An 11,502-nucleotide genomic window follows, 5' to 3' on the forward strand; every position below is an offset into this window, starting at 1 on the left:
GTAAAACCCATAAAACTTCTACAATGTTTGATCATATCAGTCTCTTAAACAGCAACATCAGGAAGAGGAGTTAGATCCCCAGACACATGGGCTATCTGGAGCTCAGTTCATGTGGATATTGTTTATGAATTCCTATTGGAGTTGACCCAGTGGCCATGAAAGCTAATAGAAAAGCCTTTGGCCATGATTATAACTAAAGTTTCTCAGATAATTTTGACAGTTTCAGTTTTGATGAGTCAGTCATTCCTTGTTTAATCTGAGGACTGAGAATGGCAAAGGCAGTGATGCTTCTGGACTATAGCATTCCTTAATTACCCTTCCCGTGAAATGGCCACCCCTATTATTAGACCCATAGAAGAGTCTTCCCCAATTGTGAAATGTGACGTCTGACATTGCTTTGCTTTAGTCAGAGTAGTTGTTTTATTATTACAGATTCTAGGCAAAGGACAGAAGGAGCAACTAAAGGCTTCTGGTCAACCAGAAAATGGGCAGACAATATTAAGAACGTATTCCTAACCATATGAGAGAAGGGTTGGAATAAGCATTATTTGTAGATTTTCAAGTGAACCTATTTTTTTTAACTTACTTGTTTATCTCATTTTAAAATTTTCTGGGGATTGTGGGCTTGAAGATAGAAAATAAACATTCTGTGCAATCTCATTGAATTTTCTGCCAATAAAACCCATTTAGGATGTTTATGAGGTTTTCCTATACACAATGGAGTAAACCATATACCAATTTTCATAGACTTTATTTCAACCTATTTGGAAAGACTATCTTATTGCCACTAGGTGGAACAAAGACTGTGATGTTTACCAAAGTTGTATTTTTCCCCCCATAATAAAGTGCCTAAAACTGGAATCGAGTCAAGACTTGATGACCACAGTAAGGACTTAGTTTTGGTTTTGATTTTTGAATTAGTTAGCCAGTATGGATGTTTTTTATAGGAATTCATTTGGCATTTGAATCTGCTGAAGCATCGTTCCTTACTTGTTGAGTCTGTTTTTTAGTATATGTGTCAAACTTAGTTACAATGTATTCCTTTGTAAGAAGCAAGACACTTAGCTGGGTTTTGAAACAGTTGTCATGTTCACCTGTTGTACCAATTCCAGTGAAAATCTGTGTTGCTTCCAAAGCACCAAAACCATTAGGACCCAAAAAGAGAACTGCTATTGGCATTGGCATTTTCTCTCCTATCTATAGCTTCTGACAGGGTTTAGTAACCCCAGCATCAATTGGAGATAAAACATTCTGTTTCCACCACTGTATGGTAATTTCTCCTTATTTTGTAAAGGAAAATTTGGGTCAAGGAAGAGGTATCATTTGTCAGACAAAGGTTTTGGTTTTTTTTTTTTTGTCTTTTCAGATTTTATTTTTCAAACTAAGGCAGAGGAATTGCTCTTTCAATGTCTTTTGCACTATCCATATTGACATGTATGTGTTTTGTTGTTGTTGATTTGTTTTGTTTTGCTTTTCAAGAGTCGTCTTAGAGATGTCCTTTGTCTTTGGTTTATCTAATGCTTAATCTGAAGGGTTATTCTTCAAGATGCTAAAGGAGTTTTTGTATATTAGAGAAGGGGAAGTCTACCATCCTACTCTTGTATTTCTTACTAAATCCTCCACTTCAGATTTAAGATAATGAAAAACAAAGGTGAACAGGACAGTAGTAACATCTTCTTCTTGACTGGAACCAGAATATTTTCTGAAAGTGTTAGTGAGATAGTCCCTAATATCTGGTGCACACTTTCCCCCCTTCCTTATAGGCTGAATTATTGGCTGATCAATTTTTACAGGAAATACCTCAGTGACAGCTTCTAAGAGGTCTTGTTCTATTTCTATACTCTTTTCATATGCATCCTTGGACAAATTTTGAATCATATCAAAATTTTGATACCATTTTGGTAACCAATTCACCCTCATTTTTCCAAGCAAATTTGAGCATCCTCTGGCCCCAAGAGGATACTTCAGGACTAAATGTCTCAACGGCAATACGAAATTATCAGCGAAACTTTGTCTTTACTTTTGAAAGTTAGGAAAGTCTTTAAATAAAGCAACTTAATCTTGATTAAGGCTTAAAACCATAAAGCCAGCAAGCCGGGTCATTGGCTGCAACTATGTTATAAGACACTGTGAGTGGGTGTTGACCTGGACTGTGTGCGGGAAAGACTGGTGGAGAGAAAGGAAGAGGGTTTGGAGAAGGGTCGGAACAAGGAGAAAAAGCAAAAGGTGGTGTGTGGGTGATGGGTGTCAAAGTAATAGAAGAGGCCAGAAGAAAGGGGAAATGTCAATGACCTCCTGTATGCTCTGTTCTTGTCAAAGTGGCCTGGGCTGAGTAGCAGGCTCATTCCAAAACAACAATCATATTGTACAAGATAGCAAGATAAATTTCTGTATATGCCTTCTATAATTTTCTGTACTTTAAACATGGAAGTAAACACATTTTATTCATCCAACATAAAACATTGCTGGGCACTGTGGCTCACACCTGTAATCCTAGCACTTTGGGAGGTCAAGGTGGGAGGATCCTTTGAGACCAGAAGTTTGAGACCAATCTGGGCAACAAAACAAGATGTGGTCTCTACAAAAAATAATTAGCTTGGTGTGGTGGCACACACCTGTATTTCCAGTTACTAGGGAGGTTAAGGAGGATTCATTGAGTCAAGGAGTTTGTGGCTGCAGTAATCTATAATCTCACGACTGCTTTGAAGCTTGGGTGACAGAGACCCTATCTCTAAAAAAAAAAAGTATTGTGAGCTAATTAAACTTTGCTGTCATTGGTTCACAAGTAATCTCTTTAGAGCTGCCTAGGTGAAAGTGCACAGAATTTAATCATAGTATTGTTTACAATGCAGTGCCAGAAAAGTATGGTAACTACTGCTGGTGCCTAATAATTGTGAGCTGTTGTCTTGTATTCATTTTCAAATATACTCCAGGAAGGTAGTCTTTTGGGATATGAGAGAGAAACACAGATTTAAAAAAATTTTTTAAAGACTGTTTTTCTTCAGAAGAATATTTTAGAGTGAGATTATTACATTTTATAATTTGTATATGAACAATGAAAATATTATAATTTTAATTTTGTTTTATCAGTGATGCTAACCATACTATGCATTAAAAGGCAAATGTCAATAACATTAACAATGCACTTTTTAAATTTTGACAATGTCATAAACAACTATATAATTATAATGCTTAAAAACAGAAAATTTGACATTAATGATACTTTCAAAAAATATCCCCTTGAAAAAAATCTGATCTATAATACAAAAAGATAATATAACATAATCCTCCATAAATCCATCTGTGATATTATAAAATAGATACTAGGCTTCAACACTTATCTCCTGCTTCCCTCCCACATGAAACTCTTAAAATCCTTAGAATCTCAAAAGTGATGATTGACTGATGGCTGGCAGAGGCTAGGTAGCTTCAGGATGGGGATGGTCACCAGAAAGACCAAGGCAGGTGGGACTTTCAGCCCCACTCCTCAAGCTCCCGGGAGGGCAGAGAGGTTGAAGGTTAAGTTGATCACCAGTGGCCAATAGTTTAGTCAATTATGCCTATGTAATGAGGCCTCTATAAAAGCCCAAAAGGACAGGGTTCAGAGAGCTTCTTGAGAGCTGAACACATGGAGGCTGACAGGTCAGGATGGTGAACTAGAACTCAATCACACTTCACATGGACAGAAGCCCCTGAGCTCAGGGTGAGATCTGACTGTTTTTCTGTATCCTTTAAAATATCCCTTGGAATAAATTAGTAAACATGTTTCTCTGAGTTCTGAAACACTCTAACAAATTAAACCCCAAGAAGAAGGTTAAAGGAAACTGAACTTGAAATTGGCTGATCAAATATTCCAGAGGCTCAGACTTGTGACTGGTGTGAAGGAGGAGGCCTTCTTGTGGGCCTGAGCCTTCAAAGTGTAGTTTGTGAACCTATCACCTGATAGCATCAGAATTATATTGAATTGAAGGACACTGACTGGTATCTGCTGCAGAACTGAATGATTACTCGCTCTGCAGGCAGAAACCCCTACACATTTCATAGCAGTAGTCTTTTTTTTTTTTTTTGGAGACAAGATCTCACTTTGTCACCCAGGCTGGAGTGCAGTGGTGCAATTTCGGCTCACTGCAGTCTCTGCCCCCCGGGTTCAAGCAATTCTCTTGCCTCAGCCTCCCAAGTAGCTGGGATCACAGGCACACACCACCATGCCCAGCTAATTTTTGTATTTTTAGTAGAGATGGAGTTTCACCATGTTGGCCAGTCTGGTCTCAAACTCCTGACCTCAGGTGATTCACCTGCCTCAGCCTTCCAAAGGGTTGGGATTACAGATGTAAGCCACCATGCCCGGTCTGGTAATAGTAGTCTTCTGGTTTGATTGTTGTAGTGGTATGAGAACAGAGGAAAGGCCGGGCTCGGTGGCTCAAGCCTGTAATCCTAGCACTTTGGGAGGCCGAGACGGGCAGATCACGAGGTCAGGAGATCGAGACCATCCTGGCTAACCCAGTGAAACCCCGTCTCTACTAAAAAATACAAAAAAAAAAAAAAAAACTAGCCGGGCGAGGTGGCGGCGCCTGTAGTCCCAGCTACTCAGGAGGCTGAGGCAGGAGAATGGCGTAAACCCGGGAGGCGGAGCTTGCAGTGAGCTGAGATCTGGCCACTGCACTCCAGCCCGGGCGACAGAGCAAGACTCCGTCTCAAAAAAAAAAAAAAAAAAAGAGAGAACAGAGAAAAACCACTATTTGATTTTTTCCTACTATAATGCAGAGATACTAAAAATATGAAAGAAAACTATTGAAATGTTTTGAAAACTATTGAAATGAAAAATTTATTCACATAAATTTTTACTCTTTTTCTTTTTTTGTTTAGAGACAGGGTCTCATGAGTGCAGTGGCATAATTATAGCTCATGGCAGCCTCCATCTCCTGGGTTCCTGTGGTCCTCCGCCTCAGCATCCCAGGTAGCTGGGACTACAGGCGTACACTACCAAGCCCAGCTAATTTTTTACTTTTTGCAGAGACAAGGCCTCACTATGTTGCCCAGGCTGGTCTTGAACTCCTGAGCTCAAGTGATCCACCCACCTTGACCTCCCAAAGTTCTGGGATTGTAGGTGTGAGCCACCGCACCTGGCTAAATTTTTTTCTTGAAGTAAGAATTTATACTTTTCCTAGTGTAAAAGATAATGAATATAACAATATTCAATGAGGTCAATGCCTTAATATAACACAAAATAAGTTTTTACAAGTTGGATAGAAATCTCCAAAATCAGATATACCATAGTTAAAAAATACATAACAAAAATAAAAAAAACTGGAAATAACATATATATTAATATTCATTGTCACTAGAAAGCAGTAAGTGCAAAATAAAACATAAGTTAATTCTTTTCTGCATATGAAATAGCCAAGCACAGAAGAAAACAGGCTCTCTTTTTACTTTTGGTGTTACTTTTTTCTAAGAAGAAATTTATCAATATGCATTAAGAACTTTAACATATATCTTTTGTCCCTATAATTGAATAAATCTACTTTTAAGAATTTATCCAAAGAAAATAATAAGATACAGAAAAACTGTTTTCTTAGAAATATTTATGCTGCAATATAAAAAATGTTTTTGAAATATACTGAAATATGTAGAAATATCCTCATGAATATAACTTAAAGAACTTTAAGTTAAAATCAGAAGACAAATTCTATGTTTTATAGTTCCTCAAATTTTCAAAAATACTTTATGTAGTTTTAGAATAGCCTCTAAAACAAGATACCAGGAAGTTGAAAATAATGATTTTTGTTTTGGTTTGGCACTATTGCCTATTTAAAGTTTTTATTCATACCTTTATGAACTTTCTAAATTATTCAAACATGTCACATATTATTTATATTATTTTAAATGAAGTTCCATCTTTCTTTATTTTATTTTATTTTTTATTTATTTATTTATTTTTGGAGACGGAGTCTTGCTCTGTCGCTCAGGCTGGAGTGCTGTGGCACAGTCTTGGCTCACTGCAAGCTTTGGTTCTCGGGTTCACACCATTCTCCTGCCTCAACCTTCCAAGAAGCTGGGACTACAGGCGGGCAGCCACCACGCCCGGCTAATGTTTTGTATTTTTTAGTAGAGACGGGGTTTCGCCATGTTAGCCAGGATGGTCTCAATCTCCTGACCTCGTGATCCACCCTCCTCGGCCTCCCAAAGTGCTGGGATTACAGGCTTGAGGCACCGTGCCTGGCCTTCTATGTATTTTAATTAGGTGTCACGTATTATATATAACAGTGCAAAATTCCCTTATCTTCAAATTCTTTGTGGCATTTGTCAGCCTGACTTATCCTTTAGTATTTAAAAGATATAGTTGCATATGTTACACATATATAATTATATATGTATATACATGTATATAAGCGCATATACATGTGCATGTGTATGCAAATATATACACAAATATATGCATATATATTTAAATTGGAGGCAAATGCCAAAATGATATTGTGACATCAACATCTTAATAATGCAAATGGCTATTATGTCATTCATATTTCATAATGCCATTAAGTGATATCTATAATTTCTTTCTTTTTTTTTTTTTTTTTTGAGACAGTCTCGCTCTGTCGCCCAGGCTGGAGTGCAGTGGCGAGATCTCGGCTCACTTCAAGTTCTGCCTCACAGGTTCAGGCCATTCTGCTGCCTCAGCCTTCCGAGTCGCTGGGACCACAGGCGCCCGCCACCACATCAGGCTAATTTTTTGTATTTTTTAGTAGAGACGGGGTTTCACCGTGTTAGCCAGGAAGGTCTCGATCTCCTGACCTCGTGATCCATCCGCCTCGGCCTCCCAAAGTGCTGGGATTACAGGCTTGAGCCACCACGCCCGACGATATCTATAATTTCAAAATCACTGACATGTCATATATTTTTAAATTACAGCCAGAAAAAATGTGAACAAAACAAAACAAACAAAACAAACAAGCAGCATATATAAAGTCAACATATATAATGGAAGTGTTGTTCCTTGAACACTGTTCGTTGTTCCTAATTTTTCTATGAAATAATGTAAAACAAGGCTCCATTAGAGTCCAAAAACCAGAATAGTCTGTGGTATCATCAAATGTTATATGGGAAAACATAAAACCTCTATACCAAATAGCTAGTAATTGATTGTAATTTTACCTCTAAAAATAGAGAACACCTTAAATAAGATACATAGCAGTAAATAATTCTGCCAATATCCTTCAGAGTAGGGAGACTCCTCCAGCAATTTTTGCTGTTAATCATGGTGGTAAATATTTTCCTAATCTGATGTTAACTGTGCAGCATTTGGATTAACTTGGCTCTAACACATTCCTTAATTTCCTACCACCAGTAGGATGAATTAGTTGTCCAGGTCATACTGTGTCAAAGTACTTAAGTGTTTATATGTACACTGCAAACAACACCTATCTTAAATATGCTTTGTATTTTTTTCATACACAGTAGAACAGATACAATTATTTTATATAAGAATGTGAAAGGAAGAAACACATATAAATTAACAATTTCTAATAATGGGAAAAATTAAATAGTTTTGTTGAAGCATTGTTTGCTATTACAACATTAAAACCAATTGATTTTCCTCATCCACTACTTTTGCTCTTTCCACTACATATATAGGTAGAAATTCCAATTAGTTTGTGTTTTTTTCCAAATGCTTTAAGAGTAACAAATTAGTTTCAGTCCTTTCCTCAATATGAACATTGAAAGCTAAAATAAAATTAATATACTTTGGTTATATATATATATATATATATGCATAAACAGAATCTAGATTTTCTTCATTTGTAAGGTAATTAATATTTAGGAATTATCTAAAAGTGGAATGCATAATTATTAATAAGCACTAATATTTCTGACCCTAACCTGTCTGATGAATAAAAAACAAGATTCATTGATGCATTCTGTTATATTTATTTTTGTGAATTTGAACTTTAAATCAATTTTTGTATTTCAACTTCAGATATGTTTATATGAAAAATATGTCATTTTTCAGTTCTATTAAACATGATACATAACAAAGCAAGTTAGTGTCTTCTAGCTCTTTCAGTGAAAATGTTTAGTAATTCTAATACTTTACAAATAAATATAAAATAAAGTTCATTCTAACCAGCTGTATAATTCTGCTACTGATATCAAAAAATTCAGCCGGGAATAAATAATAGTTTTCTAATAAATTAAAAATGTTATAATTTTGATGAATTATGAACTGTAAAATATAAGATGGTAAATATGTAGAAATGAATCAATTGCTTTTTTAATGTAGGTAAATTATTAAAAAATAAAAATTGACCCATTAAAATATAAGATGATGCTAAATGTTATGGTCATTAACTTTCATTAATGTTTTATAAGATAAGCATCTTTTATTGTGCAATGTTAAAAACTTGTTAAAACTTTAATTGTACAATTATGTTTTCAATTGCCATTCACTCATTTTCTTGCAAGTTAATAAGTTTACGCTGAATGCTACAGCAAACAAATGCCTTACAGTGTTACAAGAGAATTGGGATTTGCTAAAATGCTGTGGATTTCCAGCATGAAACAGGATAGTCTGGAGACTAAAATAAACGCTATTCTTTTGAGAGTTTAAACTCTGTGCAACTAAGTAGTTAGAAAAGTATTAAACTTTTTTCAACATAACACTGTCAATTAATTTTTTTTTTTAATTTTATGCCTTGGTATAGTTGAGATAGACTAAGAGAGCAAGACGAAGAGATAAACACACACAGGGATATACATGTACTACCCTTGGTAGCAGGCATATGCTTGAGGGCCAACACTGGGCCCAGGGTAAGGGTTAAAGGGCTACCATATGGAGCCTGGAGTACTGTAGAGCTTTTCATCCTAAGTGGTACCGTGGGGCTCATAGTAACCTTCATTGTTGAAATGGAGTCACCAGCTGGATCAAGATTTCTAACAACGTTAGAAGCAAGTTTTCTAGTTGTTAGTGCTTAGGGCAAAAGATTGTAAGAAGTGAACAGCTGTGTCCTTAGAGGAAAGAGATCAACTATGGTGAATTCTGTGACAAGTCTGTCACTGATGGAAGGGTTGATAGGGGTCATACAAATGAGGATCTTAAAATGTAGCTTCAAGGTCAAAAGGGAAAAATGAAGGTAAATTTTGACTACTACTAGGATTCTTCGGTTAAAGGAAACTGATGTAAAAAATAATTATTTCAATGTGTGTTTCAAGAAAGGCAACGGCACACAATTTGATCACTATTTGATTATGATAGCATGCAATAAGTCGTCAGGTAGAACCAAAAGCCAATTCTTTGTTTTTAATATGTGCAACCAACCACCACTTAAGTAATACATTTGTCAGTCTGACTCTAAAATTATAAACTAATATTCTTTGTACTAATATAGCTATGTGTTATATTCATAGCTTTACATAAAGGAAAGAACAATATTATAAGAATATACATCTATAAAAGCATGTGATATAAATACTATGCAATTTTTAACTATATTTACTACTGCATACTCCATAGGGTGGTCAAAAATTTGGAATAGGATCAATTAACATACACCTGTAGGACAGATAACCCCATATTGATCACATAATTTTTTTTTCATTTTGTATTGCCAAATTTATGACCTAAAAGGAGAGCATGAAAAAGGTAAATGTAGGCAAGATAAAGGTTTAAGAGTTCCTTTGAAGCAAGTCAGAAATAATACATGAGGCCGGGCGCGGTGGCTCAAGCCTGTAATCCCAGCACTTTGGGAGGCCGAGACGGGCGGATCACGAGGTCAGGAGATCGAGACCATCCTGGCTAACACGGTGAAACCCCGTCTCTACTAAAAATACAAAAACTAGCCGGGCGAGGTGGCAGGCGCCTGTAGTCCCAGCTACTTGGGAGGCTGAGGCAGGAGAATGGCGTAAACCCGGGAGGCGGAGCTTGCAGTGAGCTGAGATCCGGCCACTGCACTCCAGCCCGGTCGACAGAGCGAGACTCCGCCTCAAAAAAAAAAAAGAAATAATACACGAAAGATGGAGGTGGAGAGGAAAGAGAGAGAGGGAGCATGTGTGCCCACATTGACTGAAGGACCTGAGAGATGCTGAGAAGAAACAGTATGAAAGATGCAGCCATTGAATGTTTGCTGCTGTTATTACATTTTTTGTCACTTTTATCCTTTAATACATTCATTAGCAACACGCATACAAGTATGCTATGACAGATCATCTTTTTTTTTTTTTTTTTTTTTTTTGTCAAGGAAAACACTGTATATACCTGCATTAAGCAGGGGTTATTTTCTATGACAAAATGTTCCATCAGTACTGATGAGGTGCTCTGAGTATCAATGTTGTTGGCATTCAGTAAATGCTTAATAGTAGTAATAATACCATAGATAACATGCAGTTTAAGAAATAAAATTGGGCTTTATATATTTTTCTCTTCCTCCAAGAAGAAAATGTCTTCCCAGCCCTTTTATATCTGATGTTCTGTGAACATTTTTCCATTAGTGTGAGGGTAGCGCTACTGTGGTGAATGCTTCTGCTACATTCAGGAAGATAAAAAAATAGGCCAGATTAGAGTCACTTGAGTTGTATTCATGGAGAGAAATGCTATAGGTTCTCAAAACATTTTACTTATAAAGTGTAATGTAGCTAGTTTTTTATGACATTTTCTACAGTCCTTGATGCTAGATGGAGTATTTGTTACGTTCAATCATGTGGCTAATTTCAGATTGCTGAGAGAGATGGAGCCAGACAAATTATATGAAGTAAGATTATTACCTAAATGAATATATATTAAATATATGACAATATATATTCACTGACAATTTTTTACTTTTTATAAAATTAGCTCTAATGGTTGCTAAATAGGCATCTAAGTAATTGAATATATGATATACAAAAAATAGTGATAAAATTAAAACAATAACATGGAATAATAGGAGGAATACAAGAGTAAGTTTATGCTTTAGCAAATCACACTTGGAACTTATATACATAAAAACAAACGAGTTGTATAGTATGTATATAATTATGACAGAATGTTTGAAAGTTTCCTAAATTATGTGTATAATTATAAAATCAATTTATTTGACGTTTTGTGAAGTTGTGTCAAGTTCTTTCACAGTCTTCTACGATAATTTATCCTAAATTACCATTACTATCATCATTAAACTTTAGTGAGTTATAGAGGACAATATTTGTATGCCTGATTTTTTTTTTGTTTGTTTTTTTAAGAATCTGACACATTGTTAGACATATTTGCATCTGTTTGATTTCCTTCTTAGGGTTCTTTGTCTCTTGTGATTACTTGCTTGAATTTCTCATATTCAAAGCCCTAAGAACTCCTATGGGTATTCAAAACACATGATAAAGGGCAGTGATAAAAGAAAAGGCTCAACCCCTGTTTATGGCACTCAATGATCTACTGCAAGGGTTAGAAAACTACTGCTCCCAAGGACAAATATAGGCTTTTGTTTTTGTAAATAAAGTTTAATGGAAACTTAGCCATACTCATTCATTTAC

The sequence above is a fragment of the Rhinopithecus roxellana genome, chromosome 3, assembly GCF_007565055.1.
Source record: "Rhinopithecus roxellana isolate Shanxi Qingling chromosome 3, ASM756505v1, whole genome shotgun sequence".
NCBI lineage: Eukaryota > Metazoa > Chordata > Mammalia > Primates > Cercopithecidae > Rhinopithecus > Rhinopithecus roxellana.